Here is a 26,441-nt window from a genome sequence, read left to right as displayed (position 1 = left end):
TTTATGGCAAAGACAGATTTAAGGAATGTGGAACGGCAAACTAGAAGAACAAGAGTGTCAGCAGAGCAGTTATTCAGCCATACCATACTCAGCTTACATCTCTTCTTCTCCATCCCTATCACAGAGCATTTCACTTTGCAAAGAAACACAAGGCAGAATCAGTTTTAAAACAAACAAAACCAACAAAAATCCCCCACAAACATTTTTTTGCTCAAGTTTCTACTCAAATGGCTCCATAGCAGCAAATCAATTCAAACAAGTCTTTAACACCTGCCATAACATAAATGCTAAAATACACTTGGATCAAAAAAATAACCCTGGCACATATAACATTGCATTTTACAGTGAAGAGCCCTCCTTCCTAAGATTGAGATCTCTCATTACCACATAAAAGCTGCGGTTGGTTATACAAGAAACCTCACATGGAAAAAAGAACATGAGAACATTCCCCCCAAGACTAGAGATGGAGATTGAGTGTGTCTGAATTGACAGCAACATACTCATTTATGCCACATAGATTGATCCATTTGTTATTATCCCAAAATTCATCTAGTAGAACATAGACACTGAATAAACCTCTTACAAACAAAGATATATTGTAGTCTAGATTTAATAAAAAAAGAGCTTAAGACAGACGTCAAGACAAAAATAAAGCTATTAAACTCATTAGGTATGTTCTTCTAACAGTTAATATATAACAAGCTCTTGTCACCATGTCAAATGTTGGAAGGACTGATCTGAATAAAATGTGAGGCTTTTAAATAGCAAAAATAAACTGTTTCACTTATGTTTGATTTGTTGATTGAGTTGCAAAAGCAGAAGTACATGACTGATGTGTACATACATCTGAAGCTATTTGATTTGAATACTGAAACTTAACAATCTAAAAATCTGAAAGGTTGTGTTTAATGACTTCTTTAAAGCACACAGTGGCTGCTTTTCATGAATTGTTAATTCTTTACATTATTTAGAATAATCTCTCCACGTATTAGAAACCAACACTGGTTATGTAATAACAGTTAATATTGATTACAATGTCTACATTGCCATTTTTATAATTTATGTGACAATGTATATTCTAAGTATTTCTATCTACTTTAGAGGTTCTATAAACACTATATACATCCTTTTCTTGAAGTGACCAGATCAATATCCTGTTGCCATAACAGCAAGAAGCTTTTTGAAGCCCAGAGCAGGGAGGTGGCTGTGACTGAGTCCAGAGAGGTAAATTACCTCATCCACCCATCTGCTGGGGAGGAGTTTCTGTTCCACCCACACCTCCTGCATCTCAGTCTGATACTTTACATGTCCACAGACTAAAGCTCCAAAAAAGCATGATCTCAGCCACGTTCCTTTGCTTCCAGTTCTTGGAGATCACAATCAGTGGGGGAAAAAAACCAAACATACAAAAAAGAATTGAGTTTCCCCAGTCCCTTGTTACGCAAAGCATGTATTTATAAGCAAGAAAATACGTGTGGTTTTCAAGACAATCCACAATTAACCTGTGAAATAACACCACAGAGTAATAGGCAGCATCCTGCTATTATTGATGGCTCAACTCCAAATTCACTTAATGTGACTGAGGCATTCTGGAAGGCCAGAGGAACAGGTAGGCTTAAACAGCATTTAATAACATTTAAAATCTGCCATAAATCAAAGCATGTGGCCAAAAGAGTAAAAATGCAAAGCCATTCAATACTTGCATAGGACTGAACTATCAGGTACACATTTGACATGGACTCTGTTCTGGCACAAGTTCTTTCCACAGAAAGGAATCTGTTCTGTGATCTCAGCTATGCTGTATCAAGCACATCCAAACATCAAAATAGAGGGTGATTGCTGTAAATAATTTCAGCGATAATTTTCCTGGAAATGTTTCAGCTAATGCCTTTGCTCAAGAATCATCACTAACATCAGACTCATACTGAAAAGAAATTTTGTCTTTATACTGTGAGCCAATTAGCCTATTTTGACAATTTTTATTCACAGTCTCTCAAGTCACTAAGATTCAAAATTAATAAGGAGTTTCACTAAGGAAATCCGATGTCCCTGCAGAGTGCAATGAGAGCTTTTAAACAAGAGGGGCCCTCACAGCTCTCCGAGAAGCAGCAACACAAGTGAGAGCTGTGGCACATTTGCACAAAGCCTGACTCAACACCGTGCACCTGCTCTCTTTAAAGTGCCTTGCATTGGAAACATCAAGTCAAAATCTCCCAGATACAGAACTTCATTTTCTAAACCATGATTGACATTTTCTGATGCACTGTCACATCATCCTTTTCTGATACGAAAGAGGATCATCAACACATCCACCTCAGCACAATGTTTCAATACAAGCCTAAGTTTCACATGGTTTTTTTGCCCACTTGCAACTGAACAGACAAATGTTCTTTCAGTGGCCTTTTCAGATGGCTGTTCTCTCCACACCTTTCCCCTAAAAACACAATAACTTTGAGTCATAAAGCTAAAAGTGTGAGAAAGCAAAACAAGCTTGTGCTGAAAGAGACAAGGGAACAATTCGGTCTCGCCTTTCACTTCTTCTTGCTGCCCACACTAACAGTCATTGTCCCTCTTGCCTGATGAAAAGCATTTATCCAATCCATCAAAAAGTTTTTTCTTTGCCTCCAGAACACAATCGTGCCATCTTTTTCTTTAGCAATTAAAAATGTTCCCACTAGTGAGATATTATTACCAAGTAAAATTAATTATGCAATAATCAATAACAATATTTTAAAAGAGGATGTAAGTTTTAAACATTTATATAAATTCTTCAAGTTTCCCCAGTGATCTGTTCTGTAATGTGGAAATAAAACCAGAGCAACTTTATTTTAATCAAGTGGAATGAAAAATGTATCAAATTACTTTAAAGTTAAATAACCTTCATACACAGCACATCATGAAATAACTGACATAAATGAAGAAGGGGAAAAAACGGAGACATATAAAAGCTCACAATGGGTAATGGTTTGCTGTAAGAATGCAGAATATGTTTCTTAGAGATGCAAGAGGCAAGGTTGGCAAAAAATCCACTTGAAGAAAAAAACTTAATGAGGACCAGCAAATAAATCAGCCAGCAGTGCCCCAGGTTCAGCATCTCCAACTATTTCAATACATTCATCTTGATGGAGCAATCAGCTGGATGAATCTTCATTGGAAATCAGTTTCCTTTTTCTTGGCAAAGAGACAGGAAAGAAAAAGGGACACAACATTTTCTAGAGAGGAGACTACAACAAAGGCAAAACACCAACATTCAAGCCTCAACACCAGGTAAATTCTCAATGCAAAACACTCTTTAAAAAAAAATATTTGCTTCCATATAGTTTTCTGTTTTCTTTGCTTCTGTGAATAAGCTCATCCACTTTTCATGTGCATAACAGATTCTAATAATACTTTGTAACTATTTGTATTAAAAAACAATATCTATGCTTATCCTATACAAGAGTTACAAATTCCAATAAACCCATTTTGAGCTCTTCATTGAACTAATCCATCCCCAAAAATCTCCTAACCAACACATCTTCAACATTCTTTTTGCATTAAATAAGTTGCCCAAGCCCTCCATCTCCTAAGACTGTATACAGCTATTAAATTTTTCCTCCACTTGCAAAAAAGGACTTGCACATTTTATTAGCTAAAACTTCACTGTAATACCCAGATATGATTTTCATATAAAATCTAGTTCATAGAAACCAGAAACATGTGCATGTATGTACTAAAGAAAAACAAATCTATGTAAATTTCTGTCTCCCCTCTCCTCATTCCCCTTTCAGTGTTTGGGTTCTCCCACTCCCCTGGGGCCCAGGGACACAGCAAGAGAAGTATATCCCAAACAGCCTATAGCCTCAATTTCAGAAAGAGAGGTGTTGGAGAGTGATTTAATTACTGTGAAATGCTTGGTCCCATTAGGGTGACCCAGAGTACACAAGGAATTTGCACTGTCAACACAGATAAGAAATTTCATCAGCTCTCAATCAGTTAAGATTTCACCTTTGACTTAAACTTCCTTCTACTCTATTATCACAACCAAGCATTTTATTCTACAGGGGGTCTAAACCATTCATGCAAATTTAATTTATGGCAATTTAAACTGTGTCAGAAAGTTAATAATGTAGGAATAATGCATGTGTCTCTCACTGAGTTTAATCAGTGCCCATTAACATGCCTGTTATTTTGCCTTTTTGTTATTCATGTGTTCTAATCTGAAACCACATTTACACTGAGTGGAAACAAAGTAACCCAGCTCATCAGAGCTCGAAGTAAAAACCCCAACTTGCCCAAAAGACTGATTTTGTTGAAGTGATTGTATTTTTCTTAATAGAAATAAATTGCAAAAGTTCCCACATAGATGGAACAATTACAAATATTTGCAAGTGCACTTTGATTCCACCTGCCAAAAAAAAAATAAACATCACTCAATTGTTTATTTCAGCAAACTCAGGTTTTGAAATACAGTGCATTGCAAAAATAAAAGTATTAGCATTAATAATTGCTAACAAAGGAGAAGAAAATCTCACTAATCGTGGGGAGTCTCATTTTAACTGTGGGATAAGAAACAGAGCATTTCAGTGCACAATTGTATTTTCAAAGAGTTTCCTCTAACCCACGATGCCAGAAGCAGTGGATTAACCTACTTTCTGTGGGCACAAGACTAGAATCTATTGCTGAGTGCAGCTGTCAGAACCACCTGCATTTCTTTGGCTCCAGTCAAGTCTCAGAAGTAAGCCAAAGGGTGATTTCAGGATGCTGACGTGTCCATTCGAATTTGTTTGTAAAAAACAAAGTGAAAATATGACCAGTACAAACTGGGAAGGCTGGAAGCTGCTAACCATGTCTGCCTAGAGGCTTTAATTAGACCAAGCTGGTATAATTTGAGCTCGTTGTATTTTTCCAGCATGCACAATGATGTCAGTTTGACCTTTGTTTCCTCGTTTGCCTAAAATGGCCTTTCCCATCTGAATGTGAGCACATTTGGGATAGCCAGGGAGCAAGCTGCTACTGCCAAGAGTCAGGGGCAAGCAAAGCCAATTGTGTGGGGAAAATCTGAGTCTCACAGGTAAAGGAAAAAATAATACATTCAAAAGACCCCAAAAGACTTTTCTGTTTCCACTGTTTTGCCCACTGACAGCTCAATATAGTAGCCACCAGGCTGAATGGACATGTTCCACAAAACCTTCCTCAGCAGGCAGAGAAATGTTCCTGGGAAAATACCTTTGTGCATTCTGGGCACACACAGAGAAACATTCAATTTTTCTTTTCTGAATCAAGGGTTCATGAAACCTGAACAAAGCAAAGTTTACCATATTCACAAATATAGTCTGAGTAATAACAAAACATTCTGATAAGAAGAGATCCAATATTCAAAGCTCAAGAGTTAGAAGAACAAATAAGTTGGCTCAAAGTTTCTCAGATAAAGGTGAAAGTGCTGGAAAAAATATCCAGGATGATAACTATATAGAAGTATTAGAATGGCCCAGAAAGTAACATTAGAAATACCTTCATCAGTTGTTTTTAAAATCCCACATTACCGTACAAAATGAAGGTGGTTTTAATGGTGAAGTCTCAGCTACTTAAAAATCATGCTGGAGCCTCCCTGTTTCTTGGAGCTGTATGCACGACAGCACACAGCCGAAGGTGCTCACACAGTAGCTGTAAATGATTCTGCAGCTCTGCCCTGACAGCCCCCCACGCAGATGAGAGGAGAGCTGAGAGGCGCCTTCCCCCTGTGCAGCCACACTCCGTGTGACAGAGCCTGAGCACAGGTTTGTGATCAGCCCCGTGCTGCAGACACTGTGCCAGCTTCAGGTACCAGCTGAGAGCTAAGAACCAGCACAACAGCTGCTCCTAGTACATATCAAAGTGAGTCATCCTTTTAAGAAACTGTTTAGGAACTTCCCACTAAGGAAAGGAAGGCTTGTGTGCTCAGACAAGATGAAGAGCATTCACACGATCCAGTCTGCCAGCTCCAGTTTGTGAGCAAGCTTTCAACAGGCAACAGCACTGAAACCCCCGTGTCTATTTCTGTGAGGACAATCTGATTTAATATTACACACCATTACAGCCCTGCAACCACACGTCATTATCTGTGTCTTCATGGGTGTGATGCCAGCTCTGAAGCCAGGCACATGGGATGCACAGCCCTGCAGTCCCACTGAACCTGCCCAGGGGTGCACAGCCCTGCAGTCCCAGAGAACCTGCCCAGGGATGCACAGCCCTGCAGTCCCAGAGAACCTGCCCAGGGGTGCACAGCCCTGCAGTCCCACAGGACCTGCCCAGGGGTGCACAGCCCTGCAGTCCCTGAGAACCTGCCCAGGGGTGCACAGCCCTGCAGTCCCTGAGAACCTGCCCAGGGGTGCACAGCCCTGCAGTCCCACAGGACCCGCCCAGGGGTGCACAGCCCTGCAGTCCCTGAGAACCTGCCCAGGGGTGCACAGCCCTGCAGTCCCACAGGACCTGCCCAGGGGTGCACAGCCCTGCAGTCCCACAGGACCCGCCCAGGGGTGCACAGCCCTGCAGTCCCTGAGAACCTGCCCAGGGGTGCACAGCCCTGCAGTCCCTGAGAACCTGCCCAGGGATGCACAGCCCTGCAGTCCCACAGGACCTGCCCAGGGGTGCACAGCCCTGCAGTCCCTGAGAACCTGCCCAGGGGTGCACAGCCCTGCAGTCCCTGAGAACCTGCCCAGGGGTGCACAGCCCTGCAGTCCCACAGGACCTGCCCAGGGGTGCACAGCCCTGCAGTCCCACAGGACCTGCCCAGGGGTGCACAGCCCTGCAGTCCCACAGGACCTGCCCAGGCATTCAGGTGGCAGCAAAAGCTCCGTGCTGAGCCAAGGTCAAAGCCACTGCTCTGCCCAGCATCCTCCTCCCAACAACCTGAGGACTTCAGAGTCTTGGATTTCAAATATTGCCTCTGTTACCCTGGCTCTGGAGTAGGACTGCAGATTCAGCATCAAAGAAGCCCCTAACTGGACACCAACCCCAAATGCACACCAAGTAATTTGGATATGGTTCTACCCCGATCCATAAAGACACCATGCTGCAGCCTTCTACTGCTGCCATGAAAAATACTCAAATTTTAAGCCAGATCAGAAACAAGCTATTCAGCTTTTGCGTATTCTTGTTGATCATCCCTAACATTTTAAAACAACAGGTTTATGGGCAATAAAGTTTAAGATATAACTTCTACTCAGGATTCACATTTTGTATCCCATAGAGCAATACTTCAATAATTTTGAAGCTGATTCACCTTGCTTCTGAGGCATTTGTCTTCATTTACCCTAAGTGGATGGAGAAGCTCTTTATCTGTTTCATCTTATTTTTACAGATAAATTTGAAGTGTAAACACAATTTATAATCTGAAAGATGTTAGGAGCTTTCCTATTTGTAATATGAGCACAAAATCCTATCTGAGGTCTGTGTTATTATGCACACATGAAATTGGTTGGTTTGTGTTTTATTCAATTCATTTTATAACTCAAAAAAACCTCAACTGAAAATAATAATTAAAAATCATTACTTTTGTATTCTGCTTACTTGTAAATGGTTGTTAATTTAAGCACAAAAAATATTGTGTTATTAAAACTACTGAGTGCTGTCTTGGGTGAAATGACTCATCTATTAGCCTGGGATCAGTGCAAATTAATCCACTCAGCACCATGAAAAAGGCTGCTTCTGCTCCTTATGTTGCATCAGAGCAGGAAAAGGTCTGATAAAGAATGGATGAATAGGCAGAACAAATAATTTTTCATACAACTTGCTTTTAGCAGCAAGAGAGTAATTAATTTAGATAAATTATATCAAGTGTCCTGCATTTTATATGAGAATTTCATTAAAGTAATGATGCTTTGATTAAGTCCCCCTCTAACATGGATTATCTGCAGGAGGAAATTAGTGCTTTCGCTCCCCTTTCCTCTCCAACACCAGAACAATCCCTGGCTGGCATAGCTCAGAGACATGGGCCAAAGAAACCTCTGCTCTGACTCTGAGCCCAGGGGGAATCTGTGTCATTACTACTGATGTAGTATCACAGAGCAGGGTGCTCCCACTGACAACTTTGCAAAGAGTCCTACCCAAAGAACTTAGGAATTCAGACCTTTAGTAATGCCACAGTCACACAAGCACCATAGTCACAGGAGTTGGTTGGGATGTCACAGGTTTCCTACTTTGAACACTCATACAAAATAAAACTCTTGCTGAATCAGGACCTGAACTCCACTCCTGGAATGATACCTGCAGAGGAGATGGATGTAGGATTACAAGAGCCCATTTCTTTTCTGGTTATTTCTCCATATGTTTTCTGTGGACAATACCAGATCCTTGGTATGCTAATGAAAACACAGAGCAACCAACCTCTCTGTGCTTGCTGTGGAGCTATTTCCATAGCCAGGTTACAAATATACAAAGCTCTATGAAACAGAGTGAAAAACATTCAGTCATTTACTGCAAACCCAGCCAGAACAAAGCACTCTGTACATGCCACCCAAAACCATCAAGTCAGGCCATCAGATTACTGTTCAAAATCTCAAAATGACACAGCAGCCAGCATTCTTCCCTAATCTGAAAGGTGAAATCATAAATTTTCAGGTGTGACACCCAACTGAGAGAGCTACTGGCATTCCAGATTACCTGTATGTCTGAGGAATAGAGAAAGCAGGTATAGAATAGTATTTAAAAGGGTGATATGCAGTAAATAGTTCATGCTAGTTTTCCAGAGGTCTACTCGAGTTTGGATTTGCCAGAGTATCACAACCTATGAACCCTGACTATTTACAGTGGCATTTTCTATCATAATTCATGGCACAAGGAAAGAAATGTCTTTCACTTCTGTTTTCCTTGCCTCCTGAAAGCAGAATTTACCTCTATTTAATAATGTTTGAAAATTATTTTCTTCATAATTAATTTCATTTTTTACCTTTTTACTAGACCCTTTCTAGAAAAGGAAAATTTGTTTCAGCAACAGTCAATCAACGAGCAGCTAAAATACAAATGTCATCTCCACATCATCAAAAGTAACATGTTTCAAAATGTAAACCACCAGCTAATCTAAAATAATTTTGTATAGGAGGGTAAAAAGCAATGTTTTTGAATTGATTGCATCTTCAATTCTGGAGCTTTTTCCTCCCCAGTAAAGTGAGAAAAGGCACATTTTAAATAAACAAATACATAAATAGGTAAATAGATAAATAAATAAATACATAAATCAAAGCTACAGTGCTATTAAGGAAGTTTTTAATCTCTCAGAAGGAAAAAGGGCTATTCTTGCTGCCTACATTTTAAAGGAAAAATGTATTTATTTGGCCATGAACTGATCTATCAGCCTCAATCATTCCAATTACAGCTCACATTAGAGGAAATAAACGTAACATCCAAAATTGCCTGTTCCACCCAGTTCTGCATCAGCTAAAAGACCTAAAGGGCACTTGGTCTTGAAGAAAATCCTGCCTTCATGAAATAGAAAAGTGAAACAAAAACATCAAACTTAATAATCTAGGTCAATCAGATGAGGCCTAAGAAACAACTTAGGGCAGAAAAAACCCCAAACCAAACAAAAGCAAAAATAGTTTTAGCATACTCAGTTTCTTAAACAGTCACGAGAAATAGGGTGCAAAATGGTCAGGTTTGTTTTATTGCTGTAAACAAGGAGTCCTGCATTCATCAAGATGTAAAACTGGGCAAAGGCTTTTTTTCCCCAGTTTAATTTGAGGGAAAAGGGAGAGAAATTACTTTCTTCCTGCAAATAACCTTTCATGAACTTTACCAAATCCTACATCTTTGATGCCTTCTAGAACTTTCAGCAGCATTCATCACTTCAGGATGGGGAGATTTTCAAACCAGTTCAGGTTTGGAACTGTGTTCATAAATACTTGAGCATCACAGACCATGTGTGGTCTGTGTGGAGACAGAGGAGTTGGGTCATGAGCACATCCTGCTCCTGCAATTCCCCCAATTCCCCCCTAAGCTGGCAGAGCATTACCAGCTGCATTTGGAAACCCACAAAGACCAAGTGCAACCACTAAAAGAAGTTCCCTGGGCAGTGGCTGGGCATGGCAGACCCCTTGGATGTACCCACACAGAATTACCAATCCCACGTAGCTGGTGTTTGGATAATGTCTGTCAGTGTGAACTCTCCAAGTGTTCCAATCGACCCATGTGTGACACTTCTGTGTCAGCAGGAACAGTATAGGCTTAGATATTAGATATTGATCTGTAAATGTTGGAACACAAAAACACTTTTACCTTGCTCTCACTGTACCCTTATCCCATTCCCCAAGATTTGGTAATAAAATGTAGATAGATCACTGTGCCATCAGTGTGTTCCAGGAACAAACACTGGAATTAACAGTAACACAAGCTGGACTATTGGAAACCCTATTTTAGTTTTATGTGCCTTTTAATTTGAACTTTTATAGCAAAGGTAGACTGAAAGGATGAAAAACTCATTAAGTCTCAACTACTGTTCCCCTACCACCTGCAAACATATAAATAGAAGAAGTCACTTGTTGGCCTTCAATAATCTTCCCATCATCAACATATTCTCAAAGCCAATCATAAGATGCATTATAGGTCAATCACCCTTTAATTCTCTCTCCAGAGAGAATAGATCCTTGATGAGATACCAGGCTGCAACCTTTCAAAAGGTGAGACTGAAAAGCAAGCAATTTTAAAAAAACAAAACCAAGATGTTTTAAAGAAGCTGGGCACCAGTGTAACTTCATTTTGTCACTCCACACACAAATAACTTCCTCTCTGAGCTGCCACAGAAATTAGTACAATCGACCTCAAAGCTAATATTCTCCAAGTTGCTGACTACTGACAAACTTTTCCTTGCCTGATTTTAGACAAATTAAAAATCACACATATTCAAGTCTTCTGTTACTCAGGCCTAAACCAGATGCTGCCCTGGTAATTTAAAATAGATTCTCCCTTTTGCAAGTACAGAACCAAGCATAGGCCTGGGTTTGGGACTGCTCTATAATAAATTTCCCGAGTCTCTGTGTCCACACATGTGTGCCAAAACATTCAACCAGAACCTGCAGCATCTCTGCTTTCTTTCATATCAAGGACCTCTAGGGAAGAGTCCAGCTATTTGCTCAATCATGTCAAATTATTTTAACATTTATGAGGACCTGATTTCTTTTAAAGAAACACTATTACAGAAAACACCAAACAATACTTCCTAATCTTCATCAAGAGCCTTAATTAGGAAGCAAAAAAAAACTAAACTCAAAACCAAAAAAAAAAAAAGGAAAAAAACCCCCACAAAACACAAAACAAAACAAACAAAAACCAACCAACAAACAAAAAACCCAAACAAACAAACAAAAAAACAACCAAACCTCCCTCCCAAAAAAAAAAAAAAAAAACCCAGAAGAATCATCTTTAGCTTTCATCAAATTTATTAGAAAATTAATAGGTCTGAAGTTGAGTCAATCATCCTCTCCTACATTGTTTTGGACATGAAAAAGATGTTGATAATTTTCAGCAATTAGCAATGCTTTTCACTCTCCACATCTTCCCAAAAGACACCAGATTTCATGTTTTATTTCTGCCAAACCACTCCGCTGCAGGTGAGATGTTTCATGAGCTCTTTTTGTTGGCTGTGTGCAGTAAGACACACCAAGCAAGAGAGATTAACCCTCCAGTCCTCTGCAGATAAGATATATGGTTTTTCTCTCACCTGACAAACAGCAATAAATTAAACCTTTTACTAATCTACTAATAAAGTTATTTTTGACAAATTCTAAACTAAAATAGGGATAAGATTTCTTCTACAAGGAGTCTGCATATCAGAGGATCATTAAAGGTTGAAAACACCTCCAAGATCAAGACCAATCTTTGCCTAAAATGATGAAGAAGCATCATTTTGGGCAAAGATTCTAAGTTCTCCAAATGGCCCCAATGGCCCAACCTCTAAATGCCAAAGAGAAAGGGGAAAAAAGCATCCACTATTACATAAAAATGGAAAAGAAATGCATTTTGTTAACCTCAGCTTGTACTTTCAAGTGAACTTAGAACTCGAGCCCAGGAAGTAGCCCCGAGTCACACAGAACACATGAGGGGAAAGTTCTTTAAGTCCTAAAAAAAGCCTTGCTGCAAGCCTAACCTCTTTTCCTTCAGTCCTCTTTTTTTTCCCCTTCCTTTAGTCACTAAGACATGAGCTGAACTTCAATTCAAACTTCAAAGTACTTAAGGCAAGAAAATTATAGAGCTTGCAAGTTAAGGCTGCATTCAGATGGTTATACTTGACTTAAAATCTTATTTGTTGAACCGGCCAAAACTTGGGGAGGGGAAGCAGAATAAGAAAGTACAATCATCACACACAGTTTCCTAGAGCCATCCAAATAAAAAAGGGGATGATGTAGGAGCTAAACACAGAACGAAAAATATCACACCTGACATTCTCTTTGCTGAGCAACATTGGAATCAACGTCTGATTCAAAGACTCCCACAAAGTTTCTCAGTTGCTTTTAACATGTGACCAGCTGTGCAACCTGAACCCACAGCAGGACAGGAGAGCTGCAACAGGGTAACACGATTTACAGAATTCTGCAGGAGCTGCTTGTAAAGAAGCAGAAGAATACAGAAGAATTTTGCATTGCAAAGGCTGTTGAAAAGTTCATAAATGAGTATTAGCTGCCAGAAAACAATCAGCAATTTCACAAGACAGAACCGATAACACAATGAAGATAAGTCAATGGGTTCACAAGACAAAACCAAGTAATCTCACAAGATGGTTATGTTAGCATGTGTTAATCACTTCCATCAAGCAGATCAAGCCCCTGAGCAACAACATATCCCAGAAAATGCAGACTGCTAGAATTCAGGGAAAATAGACGATACAACTTGATAGTCTGAGTAGGAATAGTTGAAGCATTTAGATAAAAAGCAAAGGCAAATTCTTCCAAAAGTTCAATTGTAGGAATATCATCTGTATAGAAACTCATGAAGTAAATCACCTTAGTAAATTGTTTATTTCCTACCAGCTGCAGCTGAAACAATTTTCTACATCTAAGACACAGCAGCCTCTGAAGATGAAAATCAGAATAGGTCAAGGAAAGTTAAATATATCCACTTAAAAAGACACAAGTCTTTACAGCATCTCTGAAAAATAAGACAGAAGTTTTTATTAAAATCACCATTTTCCCCAATAATTATTTTAAAAATCCTATACTCTCATTTTATATTTGTGACCTAAAGTGCCCAGACCCTTAGGAAGTATTTTATAAGAACTAATAGATTGCATAAACGAGCCATAATGGCTCTCATTAACTGGTCATTACAGCGACATTCCATCACTTACCAGATTACATGGCTTTTTCTTTTCTCCCTACTAAAAGGCAGATACACCATCCTGTAAACTGCCATGCTCAAGTGTTATCACAAAGAACCAGAAATCATTTTTTAAAACCTGTACATCCATTCACAAACAAAACACTGATACATAATTCCATTAAGTTATGATTTAAGCACACAAATTTACCAAGTAGCGTTAAATGGGAAAAAAAAATGTATCCATCAGATTTTTTCATAGCAGCTTAAGTTTTAAAGGTGCTTCAAAGAGAAGCAAGGAGAGGTTTGGGTACACCCTCTTCCAGCTCCCTCAGTGGGCACACTGAGCACCCAGCAGCTGCAGCTCTGCTCCCTGACCTCTCACAGCCCAGCCCAAAGCCCAGCTGCCCTTTTAATCCTGAGCCCCTTTGTGCCACAGGAGGACTCGATTCCAATGGTGAGAGGAGTTACAATCAACTTCTCTATGAGAGGATGAGTAGAGCAAAAAGGGTACTGCCTTCTGTCCCTCACAGCGCTGGGTTTATTTAAAAGCTGAAGGGCTGAGTGCAGACCCTGGTCCCCCCAGGCCAGTAAGGCTTGCAGTGTTTCTATCTGGACCTTGACACCTTCCTTCCCTGCAGTGTTGGCAGTTTCATTTACAGGAGACTAGCAATGAGCAAAAATCAAAGCCTGCATCTGAAATCAGCAATCCACATCACAGCAAAACCAGAGCTGCCTTCAGCTGACCAGTGCTACACCAGCAGACACAGGAAACCTCCCTTCAATTCACAACCACTGAAACTCCCTTCTGTCAGAAAAGGAAGAGCCATAGCATCTCTCCAACAAGGCAAAGCACCATGAATCTCAGAGGTTAACTAGTTTTGTACAGGTCTCAGACCTGAAATTTTCATTTCCAGTTCATGGACAGTTGCCTGAAATTTGCTTAGTTCATTGCCCTTTGTTAGATCCAGACTATAATTTTCCTTTAGCTTGGACTAAGTGTAGTCCAACTCTTTGCCTGAGAAGTAAAAAATGCCATTTAAATGCTGGGCAGGGATGCCCATGGAGGGGAGGGGCACTGTAGTTTCCCAGTATAAAAGGTGTAACAGCATTTCCTTCTCAGAGATCTGTGTGAAGACTGCTCCATTTGTGTTTTGCAAGACATTCCAGCCCCAGAACGAGGTAGTACTAATTCACACACTAAAAAGTACATTTTTCTCTGTGTTTATTCAGTAACAAGGCAAAATTTTGTTCTCATCATTCAAATATATGAACTGATAGAATCAAGTGAACAAGCCATCCATATGTTCTGGTGGAAGCATTCCTATAGAGAGTATTTTTTAAAAGAGACTGGAACATTTCTGAAGAAAGAAAGAAAAAAGAAAAGCTATTAAGTCAAGAGCAGCTATGAAGAACTCAGTTAAGAACTGTTTCAGCTTTAAGTTGCTCAGCACAGAACAAACTGCTTGCTAAAGAACACAAAATAAAACCTGATCACTTCTCAATAATTTCTTTTGTTCATTTCCTATGAAGGGAAACCAAATCCCAACAGAAAGACTCAAGAGGTCTTCAAGAAAAATGAGTTTCTTGAACAGGTTTTTTTGGACTTGCCTGTTGAGCCCTCCTCTAGAACACAGTTTGTGCTAGAAGCAGATTTCTGTTGTGGAAGAAGAACAAGATTAAGAATGTCAAGCTTCACTAACACTTTAATGAAAAATTACCTACTCGGGCTTGTTAGATCTTTTTCCCTTCAATTGAGCTGTGCATTGGGATAATTCATTGCATAGCTTCCAAAAAAGCTTTTAGTCAGCAGCACTTCTGTCTGCCTTAGGGTAAGAAAAGCCTCCTGCCTCCATCTCCCATGGAGCTTTAAAAGCAGGTCTGATTTCTCTTCATGTGGAGAGCTGCCATTTAACTTTCACTAAAGGTCAGACTAGGGTTAGATCTGAATGTGTGGCTAGTCAAGGGAAAAAAAAACAACATAGGAATGAATAATGTCAGCCTGAGGGAAATGCTAAACAATAAAAATACTGCATCATGCAGCTTTCTTCCCATCTTCCCAGGGCACCAGCCCCTCTGACTCGGAGTTCCCTACACTGCAGATCTTTGTTATTGCAGCACTTCTCTCCATACTCTCACTCAAGGGCTTATCTGTAGGTTTAGAAGAAAGTGACCACGGGTTAACACTTGTGTTGCTCTGATGCACAAGAGTAAAGCCCAAGGTGTATTGTCATAACAGCCCATTCAACAAAACCACTCCACTCTCCCTTCTCAAGAGAGGTGTCACTTGTGTCACTTGGAAAAAAACAGCTTCAGGATCTGATGCTGAAAGCCATTCACCAGTGAGAAAACTCAGACTTGGCCTAGACCAGCTAAGGCAGCTCACCTTAGGGCCAGATGCCCAGCAGGGAATGTGGACCTGTAACCACACAAAACTACAACTGGCTTAAATCACTGGAGGTTCATACTGTCACATTCCCTTTGCATGCCTGGATCAACTAAAGATTAAGGGTGCAAGTGCCCAGATGATTAGGTGCTCATTTTATTCCAAAATTGCATTCCTAATTTATTTCAAAATTAAGTCAGACCCGTGCTTACAACCTTCAGGTTCTGAAATTCTTTAAGTGATATACTGATATGAGAGCAAGGATGATGATTTTTTGCTGCATGATTTACATCCAGACAGGACTGCTATCCCTTTTTCTGAGCTCTGAATTCACTCACTTTCCTGCAGCCACATAAATTGATTCCCTGTACTGAACTGAACAGAGTTACTGCTATGCAGTTCCCAGTCACAGGTTTCCTCTCACAAATTTCCCTGGTGTATTGAGTGTTCTGCTGAAATATGCAACATCAACTAAATATTTATTTTGCAGAGCTGTGTCTAAGAGAAATTTGGGTGTCTGTTCAACCTCCTCATCCCTTAAAAGAGATTGGAGGAAAAAACTCAACTGATGGATATGAAGTTTTAGAGTCAGGAAAGTCTTAGAGCCAATCATAGCTGCTAAGATTTTAATCCTAGTGTAACCCTAAGATAGATAGATAGATAGATAGATAGATAGATAGATAGATAGATAGATAGATAGATATGGAGAGAGAGAGAGAGAGAGAGAAAAATCACTGATATAATTTCAGTAGTACACAAAACCTGGCAAAGTCTATTTTATTGTAAAAGAACATAGGCAGGAAACTACTTCCAAAACACTGTTAAACTGTCAGCTTAGTCCTGTTTCTTTTAAAACTGGTTACTGAAAGTTTTTTCCTTGTCTCATCTTCATCCAGAAAAATTACTACATTTTCCAAAGTGTTCTCTAAATTTCAGACCTTCACTCTTCTAGGTCCTGCTGATAAAGGTTGAAAGATCAGCAAACCCTAGAAGTGGAAGGGGCCACATCCTTCTCAGCCATCCTTCCACGGAACAATTTCTGTTTGACAGCAGATAAAGGATGCTGCGAACCTAGTGAACATGGGGGCCATGCTGCACAAGGGAAAACAAAGTTAAGAACCCCACTGGAGCCCTGGAAAGCTACAGGAGGGAGGGTCTGGGCGCTGAGGCAGGAGCCGGGAGAGCATCCCTGCTGCAGCTCTGCATCCCCGCGCTCCGCCGCCAGCGCCGCCTCCCCTCCGCGCCGCCTAATTGCTGCACTAAGTCCCGGGGATTAGGGAGTTGTGAGGAAATATTGAGGGATGCAAGACTTTAAAGCTGAAGAAAAGAAGCGGAAAAAAAAAATCCTTTTTTTCATCTGCTGCCATCCCGTCTCTCCGGCCCTTAACCCGCGGGCTGCCGGCTGCGGCAGGGAGCGGCAGGGACGCGCCTCGGGCAGACAGAACAAGATTGCCACCTGCAGGGCTGGGAGCCGCGACGGGCAGCCCGCAGCTAAAGAAAAACAAGCACGAAACAGGTTGTGTATTTTCCATGGAAATTCACTCCATTTTCTCTTCTTTTCTTTCTCAATACTCCGACTCAGAAGATTAATCTACTGTTCTCGAGTGGAGGAGAAGTTAAGGGCTCTGTGCTGTGGCACAGGGAGATTAAGTAGACATAATAAAATTCTTCTACATATTCATGTCCCAGTTCTTATCATTTCCTTACAGCTCCTGGAGATTGAGATATGCTCTTACCTTTTAATTTTTTTTTAAATATAGTTTTACTTTCCTTGTTCATATTTTGGTAATAAAGCAGAAGCTGAGAACATATCCACCAGGACTCTCATACATGGCAGATGAGATAATAATAAAATTGACTTGGTCCACACTGACTTTCAGAAGGAAAAGATGTTTTTATTACTAGTTTTATCTTGGACTGACACTGAAATGAATTTACAAAAAACGATCAGCAGGCCTGCTACTGCAGACAAAAGCCTATATACCAGTACACCCCCAGGGAATACCAATTCCACCTAAGTGGGAAGGGGGGAAAGACACTGGAGATTTGCTTCATACATGCTCTGTTTACTTTGAGCAGACAGAAGTTTGGAAAAATCCTTTTATCATTATACTTTTCTCTGTAAGACACTGTAGAAAAAATTGGCAAAGTGATGACCAATATGTGACTTGGTAGGAGGCATGTAGGAGTTAAAGTGGTCCATTCTACACGCCTCACACACAAGGAATAGTTAAATGCTGAACACTTCTCTGCTTCAGGGACCAAGCAAGCTGGAGGAAAAACCTTTCACAGCAGCAAATCTAATCCTTAAGACAAGAGCTACATTAAGTCATGGCTCAGAACATATACTGAAGCTCAAGAACAACAACTGCTGGGGGATACCAATACCCTCTACAAACCAAGCACCACAAATATAAGATTTTCAAAACTAAACTACATTTAACAGGATCCAGCCCTGTAAGGGTAAGCAAGTACACTGCTAATGCATCAAGCAATTTCAAACTCAGCCTGAAGCAAAACCAAACCAACAGCTGGTGCTTCTGGATTTACAACAGTACAGTGACTTTCTGGAGAACTGTATTTTCTGTATTTCTATGCTTTATGAAGTCAATCAACCCACAAAACCTACTCCTACCTACCTCATACATCATACCATGCAAAAGGCTGGATGTGGCACTGGGGCCAGGGTTTAGTTGAGGTGTTGGGGCTGGGTTGGACTCGATGATCTTGAAGGTCTCTTCCAACCTACACATTCTGTGATTCTGTGATCCTGATAGCTTGCTCATTTTCAAAGAGAGAAATAAACACTACCAGGACATGAACAAGACATGCCTTCGGGAACATTCAAAGCTCAGCTGAAATAAGGGTGATGCTTAGCCCTTCTCAGTCCTTATGGTTTTATCTAGAAATAAAAGCAGGGAAGATTTCTTTTAGAAAGCAGTGGGGAAAGGACCCTCACCAGCAGAGTAGCAGCCTTCCTTAGAGCAGAAAACCATGAACTGAGCAGTGTCAGTATCAAGAGAAATCACCAATGTGAAACCACCTTGGCAAGAAGTCAAGCTGAAGTGAGCTGTGTTAGTATAAACCATTGGTCTTTATTCTGTCTGAAGGAAGACTTATTCCTGTCCTTCCTCAGCCACCATCTACAGTCTGAAGCAGAAAAGATGAACACTAATCAAAGGCACCAAGCAGAAATAAGGTGAAAAGAGAAGCATCAAATGATTGCTACTAGGAATAGCAAACTGATTCAGAAGCAATTAATGGGAGACAAACCTGATCAGAGCCAGGCACACAAATAACGGAATGAAGTCACAGATGGGCAGAAAACCCATCCCACAGACACAACAGCAGATGGACAAAACAACTGACAGCACAGAGCCCTGAAACTAGAAGAGTCATGATACTTTGTTTGATCTCTCAAAATAAAAAATACTACCTTTTGGTTTTTTGTTTGGTTTTTTTTCAGAAGCAAGGTAATATTATGCTCAGAGGGATTGAAAAAAATATAAGAGAAGAAATATAAGGGAAGAAATGTGAGGATTTTTTGACTGAAAAGCAGAAAAAATGGGACACCTGAATTGCAATCCTTGTGCCTTTAAGAACTTCCTCCTTCTCCTAAATTCTGAGAGTTGTCAATAGCAAGCAAGCTCTTATGAGAGAGGAAGCAAACATTAGTAATTTCTCTGGTAAAAAGGGAAAAGTATGCAAGAGTTCCTAAGAAGATTGGACTGAAATATCTCTGCTTATTCCCAAGTATTACCTGGGACCAGGTTTCCCTGCAGTCATCATGAGTAAGATGATTCTAGGCTCAAACAGAGCACATGGCTGGTGAATATCTGAGACAAGGCCAGAACCTGGGGCATGCACCAGCTGCAGGCTTCCAGCACAGCCTCCTAGAGCAGCTCTGAGAGTCCTCCTCACCCAGAAAGGAGAGCTAACAGCTCCAGTCAACCAGCATAATATGTGACTCATGGTTAACCATTACTGCAACTTCAACAGTTCTTTCATTTCCTGTTGTTTGCCAGAAAAGCACGTCAAAATATCCAGGAATAACAGAAGCACAGGCTGAGACACAGACTGGGTAATAGTTAATACTTTGACAAAAGCATGACCCTCCTTTCACCCTAGATAATTCCCAAGTATTTTTGGTAAAACTGTCTTACATAATAGTGCATAAGGGATAAATTAATTTCTTCTACTTTTCTCCTCTTACCAGGAAAGAAGCAAAAAATCACGCACATACAGAGCTCTATTTCTCGTTTTCTTTTAGAATATCAGGGACCTTTGCTCTTTTCTCAAGAGCCATAGCTGGAAATAATGAGGAGGGATCAAAGGCCACAGCAGTTAGTTACAGCTGGTAAAGCAGACCCATGAATGTCAAATCTGTGCACGGCCTGTGTTCCTTACTCACAAAGGGTACATAACAGATTTATGAACTTTGCAGTCCCAAGAGAAGATATCACCTGCCTCTGGCTCGACACTTGCTTTCATTTTCCTCACCACTGGCTTGCTTGGCCTCTCAGTTCCTATTACCAACTGCTCCCTATACCTCAGACTGCAGAATACATGGGGGAATAAAAAAAACAAAGCAAGAAATCAAATGTCCCTTCCTTACAGGTAGCCAGCTGCCTTTTCTTCTCCATATCCAAAGCTTCCAACCAGCACCATTTTTCATTCTTCACACCTGCCTCCTAATAAAACCCAGAAGAGAGACTAAGGAAATACTATATCCCATCCTAAAACCATCTCTGGATACATTCTGAGAGTCTGATGTGCTTATTGCACCAACACTGCACACAATGCTCAGGATGGGGTCACATCAGTGTGGTGCAGAGTGGGACAATCTACATGTTATAACCACAGAACATCGTGTCTGCTTCCAGAAAAACATACTGTCTTCAAGACAGAGCCATTTTCTCTGTATAAAAGAAAATTTTGATATGCAAAATTCAGATGAAAAACCATATTATTAGGACGCTTAAAGCAACATCTTCTAGACAACCTGCATAATTGGGAACAAGGCCCAAAAGGCACAAATGCTTTCCTAAAATTATATTCAACCAAAACTTTTGCTCCTAATGTCAAGTTTGATCATAATTAATACTTTCTGCCACTGCAGGCTGAGAAATCCAAATTACATTAACTAGCTATGAGTCAAACTGACCTCAGCTACATGGCTTGAACTGCCAAGTGACCCTGGCCAAACATGCAAATAATTCCCACACATCAGAGATCAAAGTCTACTGCACCTTCCAAGGAAGGGGAGATGGTCAGCAATAAATTGTTCATCCTACAACAGAACACAGTGAAACACATCGTGACATCAGCTGCCTTGCTGCAGTGTATTTTCATGCAACCATTCTACCTGTTGTCCTAGTTTTTATTAGTCTAAATATCATGACAACCTTGTAGCCTTGTACTGACAAAAATCCTTTCTACCCCATCAGCATTTTACATAATGTATTTTTAATTCACAGTATAATATCAAATCATTTGGGAAAACCATGCTCAACTTTAATCTTTGCTGTGAATAATTAGAAGCTTGACAACAAAGGACACTAGGCTCTCTCTGCATTGACATGTATTCCAGCATCAAGACATCTGCATTTTCACCAAGGGCCTCGGTAATACTCTGTTCACTGAATTTTCTGTTTTTTCAAGCGGAAAAGGAAAGTGAAGTTTCAAGGAAGAATCCAGGCCCAGTTTAAACCATGTTCATTTCCCAGCATATCAGATTTATTTGGCCTCCTGACACCAAACTGTAATACTACTCCTGACACAGAAAAGAGCCAGAAATAACCACCAGGTGCCAAAGTTTATAGAAAACATTCAGTAAACTGCTGTTGATTACAGGATAGTGTGCAGAGAACTCACTGGATGAAAGGCAACTGCTCTTCCCAGACATCACCAGGGCACAGCTTGGAACAGGCTTTAAGTGCATGCTGAATACTTTTGGCATATCTGAAAGGCATCTCTAGAGACTGTATCACTGGTGAGAATTTAAAAGTTCCCACTTGTTGCTCCATTCATTAAGTTAGGATAGAAAAAGGTGTGTTTGTGACTCGTGATGTGGATGCCTTATACCTCTTTTTAATTTAAAGCAACGAGATGTCATTTTTCTTCCTTGTCTAGCAAAAAGGGAAAGCTCCATTTTCTAGTATTGTCCAAGAAAATTGTACGAACCACAGTTACCATATAAACCACATTAGACATAAAAAACTCTCCTGGTTAGGGCAAACAATCCAAATTTCTGCCAAGTGCTTGTGAACTTATGGTCCCAGAAGGACACAAAGTTCAAGTGAACTCTCTGAAGACTCACCAAACAGTTCTGAGTTTAACACCTCTCACCTTTAACACATTTTATCATAGTATTCTTTGAGAAATCCAAATTCCTACTTTGCAGGTAGGTATCATCCTGCAGAAAATATCCTTGGTCTGAAAAGCTTGAATTATTAGTCTTTTACAAAGGTCAAGCCTGAAAATATTAATTTTAATATTTTTAGAATTTCCTTCTTTCCTGGAGGAAAAAAAAGAGACAAAACCAGAATCAGTACTGGATGAAGTAGAGGTTCAGCACCACTGCCATGCTGGCTCTTGTAACACAGCCACGGCAGGGAAGTAGTGACAGCATTTTGGTTCACTGGCTTTGGGTGGAGTTTTCAACTGAGTGCCATCTCATGATGTGATAAAAACAAATCCAGAGCAGTTCTTAGGACATGACTACTGAAGGTCAGGTATAATTTAAAAGAGCTGTCCATACAAAGACAAAGAAAAAAAAAACCAACTAATTTTTCTCCAATGAGGCATAAAGATAGGAAAAAGGAGGGTTTTTTCCCTTCTATGCTTGCATCCAGGAGTACTGAAAACACAGCAGTAATAATAAGCTACAATATAAATTGCTATGAAATTTCTGTGCTTTGGATACACCAGTGATATGACTGAATTTCCTCCCCCCACCCCTTTGGAAGAAGGCTAAGCTCTGAATAATAATTTCTTAGGCATTAACAGAACATGGATTCTAAAATTTCCTAGACGTAGTAGTAACCTTTCAGATTGTTTTGAGAAACATCAGGAACACTTCACCTCCCCTGCATCTCATTCTTCAGCTGGGGTGCAATACTGCCACTGCTCAACAGGCAATAAGAGGAGACATGAAAAATACAATTCCAGGCAATTATACAGATACCTGAGGCAAGAGAAATGAAATTACCAGAGTTAGAATCTGATCAAGTGACAGAGATGCCACCATTGGTAAACGTTTTGTGATAAATAACAGTCTGAGGATCATTCTCTTCAGCACCAACTCTTGGAAAATGCAGGGCAAGATGCAAAAAGAGAATTACAACTGCAAATAACAGCAAAAATGGGAAGAGGGAACATGCCACGGGTCACTGTGACCATTCACATTTCTTGTGTAATTCAGAAGTTTGAAGATTAAAAATTATAGAAAGGCATATTTTTAAGAAGTTTTCAAAAAGTACAAATAAACAGAATCAAGCTCCCCATTCTCGAGTATGTCTTTTAACCTATGATATCATAAATTGATTCAAAAGTACTTAAATGAAGAAAGAACTATCTAGATTTGAGACCAATATTAAATTGTTTCACACACCGTACTGTGTTTCTGTAGATGTCTCGCACTGGTTGGTAGATGACATGTGAAATTCATTTTCAGACAAATCAGGGTACAGTGCAAACACCGTGAGAGAGAAGGGAAGGGGAACTGACACTGTGGGAGCTTGACTCTGTTATTCCCTTGGCTGTGTGTCAGACAATCTTTGTGAAGTGCTTGAACTGTTTATGTTAAACCTCCAGCCTCGATCTTCTTTTCCAGTGGTGCATCAATCACATCAATCACTATTAGCATTATTAGACCTGTAAGAAGGCACTGGTGTGTTTCTTTTGATTGTCCAAAAAAACAAAACAAAACCAAACCAACCAAAAAAAAAAAAAAAAAAACACCAAAAAAAACCACCCCAACCAAAAAACCACAAAAACCAAGCAAACAAACAAAAAACACCTATGAGAGTGAATTTCTCAAGGCTTATGTGCCATAAACTGCATCTACCTTGACACTAGTTACTCCAAACTTTTCCACTTTGCTTTCCACACTCATCTAAGGTTGTCTTCCTACTTCCTCACTTACACTTTCAAAAAAGGAAATTCTTTGTCAGTCTCTACTCTGTACAGGCACTTCTAAACCTTCAATAATTCATTAACTGACAGAATTAACATAAAATACCTGGAATTCAGGACAAAAACATGAGAAAACTTGCACCAAAAAAAATTCACTGAGAGACCTTCCTCCCCCTTTCCCTTCCATAATTTGATGCATAATGTGGTTGCTTTGTGTCCTTAACACACTTATGATAAATGATCACTAAACATATTTACTGTTTTCAAACCTTTTTTGCCCATACAAAAAGCTGAAATTTAAACTGCAATCCTTCGCTGCTCAGGAATTGCATTTCAACCTTTCATAAAATAAGCACTCAAAACTGCTCACCACTGCAATTTGTCTTTGGAGTGCCTAAAATTACCAGTATGTCCAACGTTCATCTGAAAGAGCTTAACACACAGCACCTCCTTTCAGAGCAAGGGGCTTCACATAAATTATAGGCTAAAAGAATACGGACTAACTGAATGTAATGTAATTTTTGGTGCTGGTTTAGTGCAGGATTAAGTTAAGCCTTCAGTGAAATTACAGCAAATTTGCACTTAAGTATCAGATCAGAAATTTATCCAATATCTTTTACTGAATTCAAATGAAAGCTTTTGTTTCTAAAGACCAGCAATCACACTTACATCACAGATTCATTAAGTCAGCACCTCTCCTACTCCTTCTGATACTGTTTTCATTACCAAGATCTTTTCACTAAATACAATAACACGTGGACATACAAATCAGGTATTCATTCCCAAATCCCTTTAACATTTTAAGTTCCTTAATTCTGTAGTTATTAGTCACTGATTTGTAGACTTGTCTTATCCCTAGCCTTTAGAGCTCTGGAAACCCAATACAGAATTTTTACTGCATATCCTCACTACTACTTTTACTGCTGAAATAATGAAACATTTTATAAGTTAATATTTTCATTATAAAAGTTTATTTCACTATATCTTCCAGAAAAGCCATTCAAGACAGTAATATGCAGTCAATTATCCAATAGAATGAAGTGGTAATGCTAATTAGCAAGTTAATGTTCAATTAGATTTAACAAAAATACTGCTGGGAACTTGAGAAGAGCCATAATACTGATGGCCCTTTATTAATAGAATGGTAACATACAACAAAGCAAAACCTGCCAGCAATGAGATGTCAGACTATAAAAGACTCCCAAGAACAGATGACTTTTCCTGAGATTTAAGCTTCCTACAATCCTCACAGCTCCTTAGGGAGCCATGTCAATTATACCATCATCAATGCAAATGGCATTTTAAAGAGCCTCTGCAACGAACAGGGAATGCTAATGCTAATGCTGATCAGAGGTGCTGGTGTTCAGCATATCTCTCCCAAAAACTCTGTAACCTCTTGTGTGTCTGCCCACACTTGGTTCTCAGTGAAGAAGGTGCTCGTGCTTTGTCCACGTAACACATATTAAGTCAATGTAACTTTTTAGGAACAAAGTGTAAGCTCTTTAATTTTTTACCTTTTTTTTTTTTTTTTTCTAGCATGCACAGCTTATCAATGGAGGTGCTTATTTTTAAAATGCTAATGCCTTCTAATAACTCTACCACTGCAACAGTTTCATAGTTTTTATCAAGAGACAATCTCCCTTCCATAAGGAATTCTTTCCTTCTGGAAAATATAACATTTTCCTAACATGGGCTGAACCGAACACCAATTTTGATTTTGTCAAGAGCTCCTCTGCTTTCAGCACTGAGCTCTGACACCTCCATCCATCAGCAGCACTGATCAAACAGAACGAGCATCAAGGGGCTACACTTCCCACGCAGCCAAAGAAAACTCAGTTTACAGGAAACTCACATGGCATTTTCCCACTGCCTGCCCAGCCCCAGAGGCAAACTCTCCAAAGCCTCTGGCACTCACTTTACTGTTAAACTCACTAATTCCTACATGAAACTGAGACGTTCTCTTCTGAACAGTGAGACAGCAATGGTTACTGCTCACAGAGCTACACACTGCCCAAGCTTAACTTGGATGCCCAGGTGGGAACATGCCAGGGCATTCTCAGACAGATCAACCAGTTTGTGGATATCTGTACCTTATAGAAATATTTTCATTCCCACACAAAGGATTTTATCGGACTGTGATACCATTAGATATAAAATCTATTTTATGTATATACACTAATAGAATATTTGTCATTAGCAAATGCAAGTTAATTTGGGGAGGTTTTAGAATATCTACACAGTATTTCTAAAGGAGTTTAATCTTTTCATCTGGATTTATTTCTAAAGGAAGAAAACAGGTTGAAATTGTACCCAGCTCTCCAATTTTTATTATTGTATTTGTAAACATGGAAGACTCATGTCTTCCATGTTTATAAATCATCCCCATTTTTCAAAAACCCAAGCACAAAAACTTCACCAGAAACCATATGAACTGAACTTTGCAAGTCCTCCATGGAACAGGAATCCCTGCTGCAGATAGTTGATTTTAAATTAGTTTTTAAATTAGTGAGATAATCCCTATTTTTAATTTGATATTTCAGTAAAGGTTTCCATCGATCTGTTTTCCAAGTGCACTTGAAAGCTTCTAAGTAACAGCAGTAGGCTGATTTTTAATTTTGCTTTCACACCACTTGATTGGATTCAAATTCTGTGA

The sequence above is a fragment of the Sylvia atricapilla genome, chromosome 14 (assembly GCF_009819655.1).
Source record: "Sylvia atricapilla isolate bSylAtr1 chromosome 14, bSylAtr1.pri, whole genome shotgun sequence".
NCBI classification, from domain to species: Eukaryota; Metazoa; Chordata; class Aves; order Passeriformes; family Sylviidae; genus Sylvia; species Sylvia atricapilla.
The sequence above is the reverse complement of the archived record's forward strand: the minus strand, read 5'-3'. Positions refer to the sequence as shown.